This window comes from Heloderma suspectum, chromosome 2, assembly GCF_057233095.1.
Source record: "Heloderma suspectum isolate Gila_16-S chromosome 2, 16-S_ref, whole genome shotgun sequence".
Classification (NCBI taxonomy): Eukaryota; Metazoa; Chordata; class Lepidosauria; order Squamata; family Helodermatidae; genus Heloderma; species Heloderma suspectum.
In genome coordinates, this window is record NC_139459.1 from 237730211 (window position 1) to 237748080 (window position 17870).

Here is a 17870-nt window from a genome sequence, read left to right on the forward strand (position 1 = left end):
ATGGCAAAGAGCAAGGACGCAAATGGTGTCTGCTATGCCGGACGCCATTTGCGTCTGCAGACCGGCACCGGACGGCAGTGGATGACCCGGACCCGGCCAGCAGCAGGTAGGATCCGGCCGGTGCGAACTTCATGGGGTGCGGAGATGAGTGGTCCGTTCTGCCACAGACTCTGGGGGGCCAGATTCTTTAGAATTCTCCACCATCCCTAACTCCAATATAGCCCCTACATAGGGAGGGGAGGGACGATGCTCTCCCATCACAGCATGGCCATACCACCTCTCCCTGACCCATGTCCACTCTGGGCATGTATGAAAGTGTGAAATGTGTGCATGAGAGTTTAAAAAACGGGGGAGGAGAATGCTTTTGATGAACATTGATTTTGCTTTTCAGAATGAATTGTATGCTGTTAGTATTTGTAGCTATGAATACATACACACATATTCAGGTGATTGCATTATTAGAATATGAGATGAAATTAAATACAATGTGCCGCAGTGTCTCCAGCTCTACTCACCTTGTCCTTTACACTTGGTCGTAATGGGTATAAAATGCTGCTATTCTGATTTTGCACAAAGAACCCAACAGCTGGAGATCCGCCCCAGGAAGCATATATAATGTCAATACGTATGCAGCATAGCTTGAATCCTAACATGTTAAACACTCGTGCAAAAGGAATGCCATTTTCAGCAGCTCAACTCCGTTACCTGAATACTTTGAAAAGGACTGTAAAATGCTTAAGAGCCAGGAACTCTGCATGCTACTGAATTATGTCAAGAATAAATATGTACTTGACCTGCAGGAGCACCATTACGAAGCATAAGGTAAATCAGTCTCCAGGAAAGCTATAGCCTGTCCTTCCTTCCTGAAGGAAGGATTGCTAACTGTGCTTAGCTGTAATGGCAACACATGAATGTTCGTGCTGCTTTCATTTAGCTAACTGCAGCAAAATCCGCTTCAACGTTGTAGGAAGTTGAGCTACAGTGGAAATGCACAAGCAACTCACAATTTTACCATCTAATTCATCCATATGTCAACCTTGTCTGTGTTATATTTGCAGCCTAATTATCAGGAAACCTTGGCTAGGGAAGTATTAATGTAGGGATACCTTAGTTTGTATTTCTTTAAAATAGTTTTACACCGCCTTTTGAGGCAAATCCTTCTCAAGGTGGTTTACAAGGTAACATTTTAAAACAATAAAGTGTGATTGTTAGTTAGGCTGAACATTTGCTCTGGAAATGGAAGTAAAAAAAAAGAAAAAGCAACAATCGTTCTGCTAAGCACAAGCTGTGGTAGCTTATCTATGGATTTTCTTTTTGGATGTTTAAATATTCCCTCTGCAATTTAGGTTTCATCAAACAAAGGAGATCTGATTTAGGATCATTCTTCTTGTAAAAAAGCAACCGGCACTTCAGTCTGCCATTCATCCTGATCCATTGATCTCAGGATAAACATTCATTTATAAGAGAATTCAGAATCAAGCACAACATACTGCACTTCATTTACAATAAATTGGTAGGTAAGTATTTCTGGGCACTTGCCATTCAACTCTGCCTGATCTCCAAGGAGGCAGGAGTTAATGTATAATATGGTATCAGTCAACATATTTAACTTTGAGAAAACCTGGGCCCACTGAAAGCTCATCAGAAACTGAGGTATTTCTCTCCTTTCTCATTTGTTCAGTGGTGTAGTGGTAAATTTTGAGGTGCAGGCACTCAGCATGATAGTCCCCATAGCCATGCCCCCAAGGAGAGTCCAAAACTGCAAGCAACTGTGTGGATCCATAAAAACAAACCAATTCCAGCAGTTTTCATCTCCAATAGAAGCAGGTCTTATGTAAAGTTAATGAGTCTTAGGGCACATTCCTATCTTGATAGCTGGCAGCCTCCGACATTGGAAGCTGCTGAGTATCCAATGGACTATCCAGTGTGGGATCCTTGCCACCATACTTTGGCCTCCCTGCATTTTCCCTAGATGGGCGATTTCAGGCATCAGTCTAGGCACAGCTTTGGGGAGGGGGAGGGAAGGAGGCCAGGACATGCATAGGAAGCTGCATGGTCTTCTCTCCTCCCTCCCTGGTGACTGCCCACTTTTTGCCATCACCGCACTCCATTTCCAAGTGAGGAGACATAGCTGGTGTGAAGGGAACCACACTGGCTACAAGAGGGCAGGGGTGGGGTGGGGAGTGTGGTTTCTGGGCTCCAAGATCAAAGTCCTGCTCCAGACTTTGGATCCCAGAAACGGAAATATCCTATGTCACCCAGACTCTGTCTAGGGGATATAAGATTGCACCCTTAATTGCTCATCAATACCAGGTCACCTCAAAACACTTTTCATTACAAGGATAGCTCACAACAATATGTTGTTGTTGGGAAAATTCATCCCTCACCCCACCCCAAGGTACTGTGAGGATTGCAGCTAAGCTCAGAGGTAGCAGGGAATTCTGGGGGGAGTGGCAGATGATGTCAGCATCGCCGCTAATCAAAAAGTGCCAGCACTGCCTCCCCATGAGCCTTGGCTGCACTACACCACTGCCCTTGTACCCGTTAGATAGTTTAAAAAGCACACTCAGAAAGGCAGCAAGGCATAGCCCAGAACTGCCTTTCTAAACAGGAAATATCTTACCAACTGGTGGAAGGCCATTAGACAGGAGACGAGATGGGCCTCCTCCTTGTTGCATTGGATGTTCATATGTACATCAGATGTGCATATAAGGGATTGACAGTGCCACCCCTGTACAAATATGTGCATTCCAGGACTGAACCAGCATGACAGGTTACAATGAACAAGTAAACGCTTGTTGACTGTTAACCTGATCTGTGGAGGCTGCTGTTAAAAACAATTTCAGAAGCACCATGAAGCAGACTTGGCTTCCCTCTCCCCTAAGGTGGCCACTTATGAAGCAATTGGTACCTTGGCCAAGAGAATGATACCCATTCTCCTACAGAGCCTTGTGGATCATTAATCCAACATAAGGAGTTTTCTCCAAACATTCAAATTTGCAGTAGAAAACAAACAAACAATTTAACTCAACCCTTACACAATTAACACGTTTGTGATAGGTTAAAAGCCATTGTTATCGTTTTCATCATTGGTAAATGTTCGGGTTGTTTAAATGCCATTCTCAATACTTGAGCTCCAGGGGGGCAGGCAGTGGGCTTTGGTTGTGCACAGGGGACTTTGGTGGTAGTGGATGGGTAGGGGGCTTTGGCAGCAATTTCAGCAGTGGGTGGGCGGGATGGCAGGAAGCTTTAGCAGCAGGGGGGGGGCTTTGGCCATGGGCAGGGTCTTCAGTGGCAGGTGTGGGCTTTGGTGGTAGGCAGGCAGCGGCAGGAGCCCATTGGTAGCACTATGCCAATGTCCCACTGGAGTCTAGCACCAGCCCTGGTTTTATACAACATGAGCTTACTCTTCCACAACCAGATGAATCACAAATTTAGAAAATATTTCATCATCATTATCTTTTTTTAAGTGTCTGTTCCCATATCTCAGAATTCTTTGTCAGCTTTGTTTCACCCCATCCTTATAATTTACATTCTGTCTTGTTCTCAGTCAAAATATCAAAGTCATAGCTTCAACATCAGACCAAGAAGGATCTCTGTGGCACAGCAGAATACTGAATGTTCTTTCTCTACATGGAACTTCTAAGTTCTGCTCACTTTAATAAGCTCCATAGTAGGTCTTTCCACCTGCCCTTTTAAATGTTATATGTGTGGATTAACAGTTTTTTTAATAAATTCATCTGGCCTCTCCTGTAAAATTGACCTGGCGGGCTATTTTACTTTAAGTAATAATATAGCAAACATGGCCTGCAGTGAGCTGAAGATGAAAAATATGTGTTATTGCAGGCCCTAATTCAGTTCCTGGCCACTTGGTGCCACTCTAGCGTTATATACTGCCTCTTACAACAACAACACATCACATGTGAATATCTACTTTTCCCCTCTAGGTTTTTTTCTCTAAGGTCTGAATATGCAGCCCTTTAGCAACCATTCCTCATCTGTGTGATGTTCTGATCCTGAAGGACATGGAGGGTGAAGGAAATGCTAAAGAGTCAAGAAGGGAGAAGGTGTAGGTCACACTGTAAATGTAGCCTTTATTGAAATTATGGTATGTGCAGGTGATGCTGAGAGCTCTTATATACCATTACATTTTTGCCATTTCATCAGCAAATAGGCATTTCATATTGCTTTGCTGCTTTTGCTAAACTGCAGCTTTGTAACTGTGCCCTGTTAAATGTGTGCTACATTTCCATCTAAAGTGACCACATTTCAATAGCAGATGAAGACTGTGCATTTAAGGGTTATTTTGTTTGTGGTTTGAAAAGTTCTATATTTTATAAATGAGGAAGAGGAAAAGCAGTAGTGGAACAGCTCCCCTCCACACTGCCAGCTCTCAATATTGCATACTCATGGATTTGTCAAGACTCCCTTTCTCCCACTTCCATTTTAATTGTGTATTCAATGTGAAGCAAACAGCAAGCAGTCTGGGGGAGATGGGATGTATCTGTACACAAATAAAGTGCTTATTTGCAACAGGGATGAGCAGCTGGCTAAAGTCCTTATTTAATCTTTCATATCTTACTCATCCATCCATTATAGTGTACCTTAACACAGGCTGGCTGGCAGAGACTGAAAACAGGGCACCGACACAAATCCCATTGTGTCGAACTGAGTTTTTATTAGCACAGATGTATGTTTTGAAAGTCACAAAGATGGATGCTGCCCTGAGATTCACATCAAGTGTGTGTGTGTGTGTGTGTGTGTGTATGTGTGTGTGTGTAGGGATGTATGTGTGTGTGTGTTTTACTATGGTGACACTAAAAATTACGAATGTACAGGTTTCAGCAACTGTTTCATTCTTTCTTTAGAAGGGGGGAAATTGACAAGCTTACAGTGCAATCCTTTGCATATCTATTCAGATCTAAGCCCCACTGAGTTCAATGGGACTTACTCCCGGGTAAATGGATGAAAGTTTGCAGCCTTATTCTCTTTGTGTGCGTGTGTGTGTTTTCCTGAAGGGACACATGTGAATCCTAAGGGGGCTTATGTAAAGTGTGTTTAGCTTGGAAGAATGTACTGATACAATATACTAGGCAGGGAAAACAACAACAGCACCTTTGCCTTTTGAAGCAAAGTTCAAAGCCATTAAAAAAAAAATGTACTAGGAGCAGTAGGAGGACATGGTTTCCATCTACCCAACAATACAAGATCAGTGTTAGGAACTAATTGTTATTCATGTCTTGTTGCTCATATGATGTATAAAGCTGGTGAACAAAGGTGGGACTTTCCTAGTGTTCCTTAATCCTCCCCCCTGAAAGAAACTACAGTAGACATGGCAAGGGGCAGTGGAAATTCACCTTCATTGTCTACTGCCTTGTGCTATCCCTCCTTTCCATGAACTGCAGCATCACACCTTTACCCAGCAGATGGACTGGCAAATATAATGCTCCGGTCCTTGTTTTCTTAATGTCGAAATATTGGAAATAGTTTATTAAACCAGTTTGCTGCCTGTTTTTCACCCTGCTCTGTGTGCGTGTATGCATGTGTATGTGCAAAGGGATGCACAAACATCCAACTGCTTGCCCTGAAAGGAGTCAAGGCTTTGTTGTGTTCCAAGTGGACATGCACCATACTGTGAGCTGTGGGAAGAACCCACACCTACTGCTACTTCCTCTGCTCCAGGATGAAGAAACTTACCTTGGGGCAGGTAAAGGCACAGGCAGATTCTCCCCTATCCTGAAGGAGTATATTCCTACCTACCGGGGACTGGAACTAGAACCCTCAGCAGGAATTCCATGCTTCCCCATCAGCTCCACATTATTCAGGAAGGCCCACAACCCTCTGGCGAGGCCTTTCAGGGGTACATGTGGCTGCAGGGAGGAGGAGGGGGTGGGAAGCTTTCCTTCTGTGAATGTCCTTCTATTCACTTATCTCTGGATCTAAGCCAAAGTGTTTGGGGCTTTTTTTTTTTTAATTTATGGGGAAAAGATTAAGGGATGTGTGTTTATGAATAGAATATAATTATGTACAATATGGAGAATGTTCTCCATATTGTACATGATTATGTACAAAGGTGGGACTTTCCCATAATTACGTACAATATGGAGAAATTAAGTACAATATGGATTTCTTTTTCTCCTCTCATAATAATAGAGTTCGGAGTCATTCAAGGATTAGGGAGGGATGAATTTGTCAGTTTCACTTTATCCAGCATTCAGCGTTTAAAAATCCTAAATTCTTTCTATCTTGAATATGAAAAATGGTGTGAATTTTGGTAAATTCTTATCAGAAATGAAAGGAATGCTGCAGCTAAGCACTCAAAGCCCCAGGACTAGATGGACAAGTCTGACAGTTTCTCCCACATTCAATTTTTTAAAAACACATCTGAAGTTCTTTACATTTCGAATAGGAAGGAATTTGTGAATTTTGGTAATTTAAAAAAATAAAAAATGAAATGAAACAAAATTTTCACCCATCTCTGTTCAGGACTGGCAAAAGGAAAAAATTCACCACACATTGCATCATTTACTTACAGTGTTCTCTGCCACAAGATGTGGCAATGAGCACTAATTTAGATAGCTATAAGGAAGGTTAGATAAATCCATATGAGTATCAGATGCTGGATCATATGATAGGGAATGTCCATTTTTGTGCCTTCTTTCTTAGTTTCTACAGCCATCAGGCTGGCCTCTTTTCTTATGGAATGGTGCCCTGGTCTAGCAAGGCTATTCTTGTGGTCTTTTTATTCTGTATGATTCCTTAACAATAGTTCGGTTAAATCCCCGAGAATCTGTTTTTTTCCCCCTGTTGTTCTACAAGATTGTTAATTTCTGACCATAAAGGTCTGATACTCCCAAGTCTACCTTGGAGTTTAATCCAAATGCATACGCTTTGTATTTGTCATGGGCTCCATGGAATACTATTACAGTCTGAATGCTAAGCAAACATTTATGCACTTATTACAATGAAACTGAGAACTGTGACCATTTGTTTTACAAGATATCCATTAGTGTCAGAACTAATGCAGGGCTTCATTTATAAGAAAATTAATTACTGAGAAGGAAGGGCTGCAGAGAGGTTTGTGTACCTCCTGGTCCTACATCATTTTATCCCTTCATACCACTGAGTGCATCATCCATGATCCTACAGGAAGAAAATATGAAATTAGGAAAAGTACTCATCTTTTTCGAGACTAAGGCTGTTTCCAGATGGAGGGCTCCTATCACTAACAATCAGAAGGTACTGTGCAGCTATTCCACCTTTTCATCCTTAATTTGCTGGTAAGAAACAAGATGAAAGAAGTGATGGGAAAAAATGGGAGGGCCAGAAATGGGAGATTACATCTGGACCCTTCCCACCCCTGTAAAATTCTGTGAAAAAAAGCAGTGCAATTGTATGCAAAAAGCCTTGTATGGAAGTGCCCTAACTTAGACACCGTCTAAGAGGAAAACTTTGAATATTTCTAAAATCCAGTTTAAGGTCATTCAAAATTCACCATAATGACACAACATGGTTTGGACTGGTATGGGGAAGGGTGAGGGTGAGTAGCCAGAATATTGTAATACTCCCATGACAGAAGCTCAACACTGAAGGAATATAGGGGGTGGACATTTAAGGGGAGGGGGATGAACTAAATAGGATCCACTCAGTTTAATTTTCATTTGTTCCAAAATGAATGTACAAAGCAATTAATGGGTATCTGTGTGTGCACGCGCATGCGTGCTTGCGTGGGACTTTCCTATCTCTGTCAGCAGAAGATGAGTTCAGTGGCCATTCCTGCTGGCTGCCATCTTCTGTCATAATGCCCCATATGTATGTTGTGTTGTTCTGCTGGTGGCCGCACGTCTTTCCCCAACAGTACCTTGCTATGACTGGGGCATTGTGTTAAATACAGTGGTGGTCATTGCTGAAAACAGTAAGTGGCAAAAAAAATAGTTCAAAGAAAAAAAGGGCAACAAATATGACTAATGAAATGTTATTTTTTATGAATGAGTAACCAAACACATGTTAGTTTAACGAATGAACAAAGAACCAAATGAGGTTTTATTAACAAAAATGAATAGCATTACATTTGTTTCCTTGTACATATATCCCTACAAATGAGAGATAAATGTTCATTTACTATGCAATGTTTTTCCATCTGATCCTGTAATTTTAATTACACTTTTGAGAATTGTGTTCAGGCTCACAACCGTTTGTGCTTCTTTGAAGACATAAAGCAAATAATTGTTTACCATAATTAATAATAAATAAGAGCATGACTTAGCCAAGTGTGGGCATAGCCATACTGAGGGATCAGCATAAAGCTCAGTAAAACCATTCCCTTCCCTTGGTGCATGTATAGCTCTGCACACACCAGAACATCCAGGGCATTATCAGGATGGGAAAATCTATGCACCCTCCCTTTCATGCTTGTGTACATCTATTCATCTTTGAACTCACATGCCCATTGAATCAAGTAGAAGGGGGAAGAACCCACTGACTCCATTTGGGCAATCACATCTTGGCTGAATACGCTGAGATATGAATGAGCCTTGTGCAGTTAAGAATATATAGCTGATATTACAGGGTAAGGTACATTCTGAGACTCAAACCCCAAATGCAATTTCTAGAACACATTTATTTAGATAGAATACAGTTCATTTCAATCCACTGACACTTTCTGCATTCACTCAGATAATTACCCATGTTGGAGCAACAGAATCTGGTGGCCAACCAGATCGTATGCTCAGAAGCAGGAGGTGTGCTTCATGCAGCTGCTTCTTGAGGTTCTGGTGATCTGGAGGTATCCCGAATACTCTTTCTTTCATGTCTTTGCATAATGTGGAAAACATTATGCATTATGTTGACTACATGTCCTAGTAGCACATTAATTGGGCTTACCTTGTCAACGCTAACTAGGGATGTACGGAAGTCCCTTACCTTTGACGAAAGTTGATTCACGGTGGGAGGGAGGCGCTCCATCCCTCCCCCCAAAATTCTGGCCGGGGGGGGAGGCGTCCCATCCCTCCCCCCCGAAATTCTGGCTGGGGGGGAGGCACCCTGTCCCTCCTGCCGCAAATCCTGTTCTGCTGGGACTGCAAATGGCGGCGGCAGTAGCCGCAGCTGTTTGCGTCCCTGCAGTCAGCCATGATAGGCTACGTAAATGTTTACGTAGCCTATCACAGCTGAGTTAAAAAACAAAACCGCGCGTACGCAAATGGCGGCGTCATTTGCATTCCTTATTTTGGCACGTGTAATCTACGTAAACATTTACGTAGACTACAGCGAAAATAAGGGGAATGCAAATAGCATAGCGTCTACACTATTTGCGTTCCCCTTATTTTCGCCGTAGTCTACGTAAATGTTTTCGTAGACTAGACGTGCCAAAATAAGGAACGCAAATGTTTGCGTACGCGTGTTATTTTTTTTTTAACTCAGCCGTGATAGGCTATGTAAACATTTACATAGCCTATCATGGTATTTTTAAAAAATCTAGCCGTAATAGGCTACATAAATCTTTATGTAGTCTATCACGTTTTTGTTTTTTTAACTTGGAAATGGCAGCAGCGGCAGCCAGTCGGAAGACCAGCCGCCGCCGCCCCGCTGCCGTAGCCGCCGCCGTGAGGGACATTCGCATAAGGTAAGTCCTGTCCCGGGGGGTGGCGGGGGGGTGGCAGACCGTTTCGCCACCGATTTTGGGGGGCCGAATGCGCTGGCATTCATCCTCCCCGAGATTCGTGGCAAAATTCTCTGACATCCCTATAAAGGACATCACTTTTCCTTAATGGCCTTGACCGCTATTGTACCTGCAGGCACTCATCTGACCTTTGCTTCAGGTTTTGGGCTTACCTTGGAAGTCTCTTTGTTCAGAGGATTTTCCCAAACTCAGCTAATAACAGGCATCTTGGTATCCATGTTTCTCAGTCAGCTTTTTACTTACACACACCTTTTTTTCTCAGTTCTTTGGCCTTTACTGCATGTTTCTCCTGGTAACTTTCCTTCATTCAGATCTCAGGATCCCTTTCACCTAACAAAGGAGGCTATTATATGATTTTAAGTGAGAGTGCCTGAATATGCAGCCCCTTCCCTCCTCCTTTTTTTGGCACACAGCAATTAACTCCAGAAGTCTTCACTTAACCAGAGTTTCCTGTTATGTCCAAATTGGAAAATATGAACCACAACAAGCCAAGATCTTAAATGAACTTCAGACCATGGTTTAATGGTTTCCCTTCTTCTGAACCTGCTCCCAGGTCAGACTTGGCAGGAAACTATGGTTAATTGAACACTTTCTGACTTATAGTGCATTAAGAAGGCAGGAAGGCAGGGGCAGTGTTGTAAGGGCATACTGTGTAGGCAAAAGGGTTGTGTATATCTTGGCTTATTAAACTGAAATATGATAATCCAAACCACCAGTTCCAATAAAAATGGAAAAACTCATAAAAATGGATAGTTGCCAGTGCCACCCAAATGAACCTTAACAATTAATACTTAATTGGGATCCTTTTGTTGAAATTCATAACAAGTGGTCAGGAATCCTGGGAATTGTAGTCCAAAATATCTAGAGGGCACCATGTTGGGGAAGGCTGCATTAGTAGTCCTTGTTGTAAGAATATAGAGAACATTCTGGATAAACAAACAGGGGATACTGCAAAAGTAGTGCAGACTTTGCTATGAGTCCCAGAATTTCAGAGCATTATCCGGCAATACCCTGCAAGCACTATCCCACACTATTCAGAGCACTATCCTGCAAATGTCTCAACTTCTGACAAAAATTCTATGTAGGTGGATTGGGGGGGGGGGGCAACATTAACAACCATGATGCATCATCAGTGTTATGGCTGTTGTCAAAAATGTTGGCTATATGAGATATGAGAGTGTATGTATGTATGTATGTATTTAACGTATTAAATGCTTTAGAAAATAAATTTATCTAAGCATTTTACAATAATGATAATAACACAAATAAAATCAGAATAAAACCAACAATATAGAATTAATAAACATGCCAACACAGCATAAAATAAAATATTATATTGTAGGGACTAAGAAACAAAACATAAATACTAAAATATGTAAAAAAAAAACTTCAAAAGACTTCATTTTTTAAAATGTTCAGGAAAGTGGTGGAGGAATAGATGGAAAAAAAGTATTTTATAATTGATGCCCATATTGTACTGTATATATTCAATGAAGGAATGCTAAGAGAGTGTATCCCCTTCATGGATCACTGCCTTGTTGCGGCAAAGGGGCTTGCGTAACTCAGTGAAGCCATAAGCTATGCCGTGCAGGGCCACCCAAGATGGACAGGTCATGGCAGAGAGTTCTGACAAAATGTGGTCCACTGGAGAAGGAAATGGCAACCCACTCCAGTATCCTTGCCAAGAAAACCCCATGGAACGTATCACAAGACTAAAAGATATGACGCCAGAAGATGAGCCCCTCAGGTCGGAAGGTGTCCAATATGCTACTGGGGAAGAGCAGAGGGTATTTCCAAGAAGCGCCAGAAAGAGTGAAGCGGCTGGGCCAAAGCCGAAAGGACACTCAGCTGTGGATGTGTCTGGTGGTGAAAAGAAAATCCGATGCTGTAAAGAACAATATTGTTTAGGAACCTGGAATGTCAGATCAATGAATCAAGGTAAGCTGGAGGTGGTCAAACATGAGATGGCAAGATTGAACATCGACATCTTGGGAATCAGCGAACTAAAATGGACAGGCATGGGCGAATTTAATTCAGGTGACTATCATATCTACTATTGTGGGCAAGAATCCCTTAGAAGAAATGGAGTAGCACTCATAGTCAACAAAAGGGTGGGAAAAGCAGTACTGGGGTACAATCTTAAAAATGATAGAATGATCTCAGTACGAATCCAAGGCAAACCATTCAACATCACAGTAATTCAAGTCTATGCCCCAACCACTGAGGCCGAAGAAGCTGAGGTTGATCGGTTCTATGAAGACCTACAACACCTTCTAGAACTAACACCAAAACAAGATGTCCTCTTCATCATAGGGGATTGGAATGCTAAAGTAGGAAGTCAAGAAATCACCGGGGTAACAGGCAGGCATGGCCTTGGTGTACAAAATGAAGCAGGACAAAAGCTAATAGAGTTTTGCCAAGAGAACATGCTGATCATAGCAAACACTCTTTTCCAACAGCACAAGAGGCGACTCTACACATGGACGTCACCAGATGGTCAATATCGAAATCAGATTGATTATGTCCTTTGCAGCCAAAGATGGAGAAGCTCCATACAGTCAGTAAAAACAAGACCTGGAGCTGACTGTGGCTCAGATCATGAGCTGCTTCTTGCAAAATTTCGGCTTAAATTGAAGAACATCGGGAAAACCACTAAACTGTTCAGGTATGACCTAAATCATATCCCTGATGAATATACAGTGGAGGTGAGGAATAGATTTCAGGGATTAGACCTGATAGACAGAGTGCCTGAGGAACTATGGACGGAGGTCTGTAACATTGTTCAGGAGGCAGCAACGAAATCCATCCCAAAGAAAAAGAAATGCAAGAAAGCAAAGTGGCTGTCTGATGAGGCTTTACAAGTAGCTGAGGAAAGAAGGGAAGCGAAAAGCAAGGGAGAAAGGGGAAGATATACCCAACTGAATGCAGAGTTCCAGAGAATAGCAAGGAGAGACAAGAAGGCCTTCTTAAATGAACAATGCAAAGAAATCGAGGAAAACAACAGAATGGGAAAGACTAGAGATCTCTTCAAGAAAATTGGAGATCTCAAGGGAACGTTTTGTGCAAAGACGGGCATGATAAAGGACAAAGAAGGCAGGGACCTAACAGAAGCAGATGAGATTAAGAAGAGGTGGCAAGAATACACAGAAGAACTATACAGGAAAGATCTGAATGTCCCTGATAGCCATGATAGTGCGGTCACTGAACTTGAGCCGGACATCCTAGAGAGTGAAGTCAAGTGGGCCTTAGGAAGCATTAGTAACAACAAAGCTAGCGGAGATGACAGTATTCCAGCCGAGCTATTTAAAATCCTAAAAGATGATGCTGTTAAAGTGCTGCATTCAATATGCCAACAAATCTGGAACACTCAACAGTGGCCACAAGACTGGAAAAGGTCAGTTTACATTCCAATTCCAAAGAAGGGCAACGCCAAAGAGTGTTCAAACTACCGCACCATTGCGCTCATTTCACATGCCAGCAAGGTGATGCTCAAAATCCTACAAGCTAGGCTTCAGCAGTATGCGAACCGAGAACTACCGGAAGTACAAGCTGGGTTTCGAAGAGGCAGAGGAACTAGAGATCAAATCGCCAACATTCGCTGCATCATGGAGAAAGCAAGAGAATTCCAGAAAAACGTCTATTTCTGCTTCATTGACTACGCTAAAGCCTTTGATTGTGTGGATCACAACAAACTGTGGCAAATTCTGAAAGTGATGGGAGTACCAGACCACCTTACCTGTCTCCTGAGAAACCTGTACGAGGGTCAAGAAGCAACAGTAAGAACCAGACATGGAACAACCGAGTGGTTCAAAATTGGGAAAGGAGTACGACAAGGCTGCATATTGTCACCCTGCTTATTTAACTTATATGCAGAGTACATCATGAGAAATGCCGGGTTGGATGAATCAGAGGTCGGAATTAAGATTGCTGGGAGAATTATCAACAACCTCCGATATGCAGACGATACCACCCTAATGGCAGAAAGCGAAGAGGATCTCAAGAGCCTCTTGTTGAGGGTGAAAGAGGAGAGTGCAAAAGCTGGTTTGAAACTCAACATTAAAAAAACTAAGATCATGGCATCTGGCCCCATCACTTCCTGGCATATAGAAGGGGAAGAAATGGCAGCAGTGACAGATTTTACTTTCTTGGGCTCCAAGATCACCGCAGACGGTGACTGTAGCCATGAAATTAAAAGACGCTTGCTCCTTGGGAGGAAAGCTATGGCCAACCTAGACAGCATAGTAAGAAGCAGAGACATCACCTTGCTGACAAAGGTCCGTCTAATCAAAGCTATGGTTTTCCCAGTAGTAATGTATGGCTGTGAGAGCTGGACTATAAGGAAGGCTGAGCGCCGAAGAATTGATGCTTTCGAACTGTGGTGCTGGAGAAGACTCTTACGAGTGCCCTGGACTGCAAGGAGGTCAAATCAGTCCATCCTAAAGGAAATCAACCCTGAGTGCTCATTGGAAGGACAGATACTGAAGCTGAAGCTCCAATATTTTGGCCACCTAATGCGAAGAGAAAAGTCCCTGGAAAAGACCCTGATGCTGGGAAAGACTGAAGGCAAAAGGAGAAGGGGACGGCAGAGGATGAGATGGCTAGATAGCATCACGGATGCAATGAATATGAACTTGAGCACGCTCTGGGAGAGAGCGCAGGACAGGAAGGCCTGGCGTGCTATGGTCCATGGGGTCACGAAGAGTCGGACACGACTGAACGACTGAACAACAACAAAGAGAGTGTATACTTTTCTTCTGGAAGGAAAAAAAGAAGTTTCTTGCAGCTATTGAACTCTCTCTGTGATCTCCTCATGGCCACAGGTACGAAGTACTCTGTCATGTAGAAATTATAGCTAAGATCACACTGTGTCTTTGTGAGACCCTGTACAAAGACACATTCCAATAGGATTTGATGTGTAGAATAATTCCAACTGGCACATGATTTATGGATTACTGATCATCATACGACAAGATCTCAGACTGTAGATAAAAAACCTTCTGACCGCAAGTAGAAACACTAACTATTATATGATTTTCTAGTATCTGCTAATGCATGTGGCATGATTTTTTTTAAAAAAAACAGTGATTATTCATTTCCTATAGATGTTGTTCATGTGGAAGAAATACTAGATGAAAACTTCAGCTGTAGTAAGTTGACATCCATAGGAAGAGCTGGCTTATTGGGTAAAGGGAGAGGGCAATAACTTAAGATTGTTTCAATGCCTCTTTCAGCCAAAGTATTTCAGAAGGAAGCAAATGTCCACTTGGTGCATCGTTGTCTCTTTAGAACACAAAGACAACAGCATAACATAAGGCAGGAGTCCCCAATGTGGCACCCATGGGTGCCACAGCGCCTGCAGGGGCTTCCAGTGCTGCCCACAAAGCTCTCCACTGCCTGCCCCCCCCTTTTAAATGAAAACCATGGAAAATGTTAGGGCAGTCTTCTTTTTCTCCCCTCTACCCCTTTGCCTTGCTATTTCCCCCCTCTGTCACAGCCTCCAACTTCACTATTTCCCCCCCCACACACACACATGCATGCACACACCCCTTTTTGAATAGCCAGCCCCCCACAGCAGCCATTATCTGACCAGCTACATTCTTCATGGGAGTCATGTTGTGGTGGTGCCCACCACAGTTTCTCAAATTTCCAAATGTGCCCATGGGATCAAAATAGCTGGGGATTCCTGACACAAGGGAATAAACTGAAGAAGGGAGCTGAAATCATTGAAGGGCGAAGGCAGAATCTGTCAGCTGCCAGGAGGAGAGGAGAATTCCAGATGCACTTCTAACTAAGCAGAAGGCAGTTGGCCTCAAGAAGCAACCAGATTTGAGGAGGTGACTGAGGGATTTCTTTGTTGTATGTTCTTCTCATTGAGGCCCTGAGCAGAAGGAAGACTAGGGTAAGCCAAAACAAGTCTGCCAATGAAAGATTTTTTGTCTAAGGGAACTGTGAATCCAACAGGAGACACAGCTGAGAGACGTTTTGGAACATGGTGTCCTTTCAGTGAGTTCCTGACTAGAGGGAGGACTTCAGGTCTAGTCCTGCGAGTCATTCCTGGTGAGCTAACTAGGGTAGAGTTAGCAAAGGGAAACTAGCAACTAAGTTTTTAAAGAGAGCGTCTGCTATTGGGTGGTATAAAAATGTAATACATACATACATAAATGTGAACTACAATAAAGAAATAGTTGCTTCCTTAAAGAAACAGCATTTTAAAGCAAGTAACCATTAAATACTATTTATAACATCTAACTTATGTAATTGAACATTTTAAACAGCCGACCGGAAGCTCTGGCGTGGGATGGTCCATGAAGTCACGAAGAGTTGGAAGCGACTGATGGAATAAACAACAACAATCTGCAAACAAGTTGCAGACTGTTTAACTATATTAGTGTGTGTGTGTGTGTGTATGTGTGTGTATGTGTATATATATATATATATATATATATATATATATATATATATATACATACATACATACATATACACACACACAGTGTGTGTGTGTGTGTGTGTATATATATTTGTTTAAATAAACAATAATATGTTTATTTTGACTTTTAAATCAGTCCCCTTCTCTGTTTCTCCCATGACTAAAGCAGGGATGGAGAACCTCTAGCCTGCAGACAAAATCTGGCCTGCAGAGGTTTCCCATCTAGCCTGTGAAGCCTCCTCGGATTTCTCCAGGGGATGAGGCTTGGCCTCTGGATAAATCCCCACTGTTATCTCTGGTCTGTGGTTGGAGATCACAGGGGGGGATTTTCCCATGAGCAGCCCTCTCCCAATTGGGGGTGCTTGTGAAGTTGGGGATTCGGCTGATGCTGGGAGAAGCAGTTCCTCCTAACAGCAACTGAGACTTCCTTTGCATGCCTCTTGCTGCCCCTGATGCAGATGGTGAGAGGCCCACAAAGGAGGCAGCCAACCTGGCCAGCACTCCACACTTCTCTGAGCACTGAGAAAGGCAACATGGGCAGGGATGACGATGTCAGTGGCCATGGCCACACCCACTGATAACATCTGGTTCATGGGGGGGCCTGGTGGGGGAAATCCCCCCCACCTTAAAGTAGTTCTCCACCCCTGACCTAGAACCTTACTACTGATTGTATGTTAAGGGAATAAGGCTGTAGTAAGGATTTAAATGGAGCCAGCAGAGTTGAAGGAATAAGGAAATAAAGCACAATTTTTATATCATGACATTTTAGTAACACCAGGTGGTATTATAGAAAACCAATCCAATCTTCCACCTTTGGTGGTCAGAGCAATGGGATAATAAAAAATCAGCCTTTTCCAAAACAGAATTTGACCCTCAGGCTGAAAGAGGTTCCCCATCTTTAGTGTATACAGTATTACAAGATTTTGAGCATTCTCTTTGCACACCAGACAAAACTGATATCTCTAGTGCCTGCTTCTTTTTGTAATATGGATATTTTTGTATGAAAATGTCATTTGGAGACTGAGCATGAATGAATGGAATAATCAAATTATCTGATTCCTATTAGGGATGTGCGAACCCACCCATCTGGGTTCTCTGGTCTGGGTGCCTGCCCAGCCCCAGCCCCTGCTTGCCAGTCCCTGGACCAGGCTTCAGCCCCTGCACTTGGCAAGCAGACCACAGTCACTCCGGCAGCCTCTTTGAGCTCTGCTGTCACATTTTTTGAAAAATAAAATGGCAATCGCAAAAATGCTCATATTTGTGTATGTGTGAAAATGCACATTTTTGCGCATTCACAAAAATGTGCATTTGCAAAAATCCACACTTTTGGAGATGCAAATATGAGCATTTTTGCGATTGCCATTTTATTTTTCAAAAAATGGCGACTGCAGCTCAACGAGGCTGCTGAGGTGAGTGTGGGCTGCTTGCCGAGCTTGGGCAGGGGGTGAGCGGGGGCAGGGGCTCAGTGAGCATGGCTTAGGGGTGCAGGCAGGGGAGTTCTGCCAGATTCCCAGACAGAATTTGGTGCTCACACCATCCCTAATTTGTATTGTTCATTTCACTAGGGGTAGAACCAGATAGCTCCTTATCGTGTGGTGGGTGCTAAAGAGCCCCTTCTCATACTATCCTACAGTGTGGGAACTGTCACTGATTTGGTCTTCTAATCTCATCACTCCCACCAAAGTGTGGAAGAGATTGGGATGCTTAACTCATGAAATCAGCCTCATCATCGCATTTATATGTGTTCATTGGTTACCATGT

The 17870-nt window shown here is 42.9% G+C and overlaps 1 protein-coding gene across 3 annotated transcripts in view; it reads left to right on the forward strand.

The window, feature by feature from the left end:
• The window catches only part of MAT2B (methionine adenosyltransferase 2 non-catalytic beta subunit), a 137972-nt gene extending 128840 nt beyond the window's left edge, over positions 1 to 9132 (forward strand). The window contains exons 8-9 of one of the 3 annotated variants that reach the window (XR_014788352.1): positions 1347 to 1517; positions 3948 to 9132. The gene's annotated coding sequence lies outside the window, so the exon portion shown is untranslated. Of the gene's footprint in view, positions 1 to 1346; positions 3163 to 3947 lie in introns of those variants that run through there. The other 2 variants (XR_014788351.1, XR_014788350.1) reach the window with 2 other exon arrangements.
• Positions 9133 to 17870: the final 8738 nt, after the last annotated feature.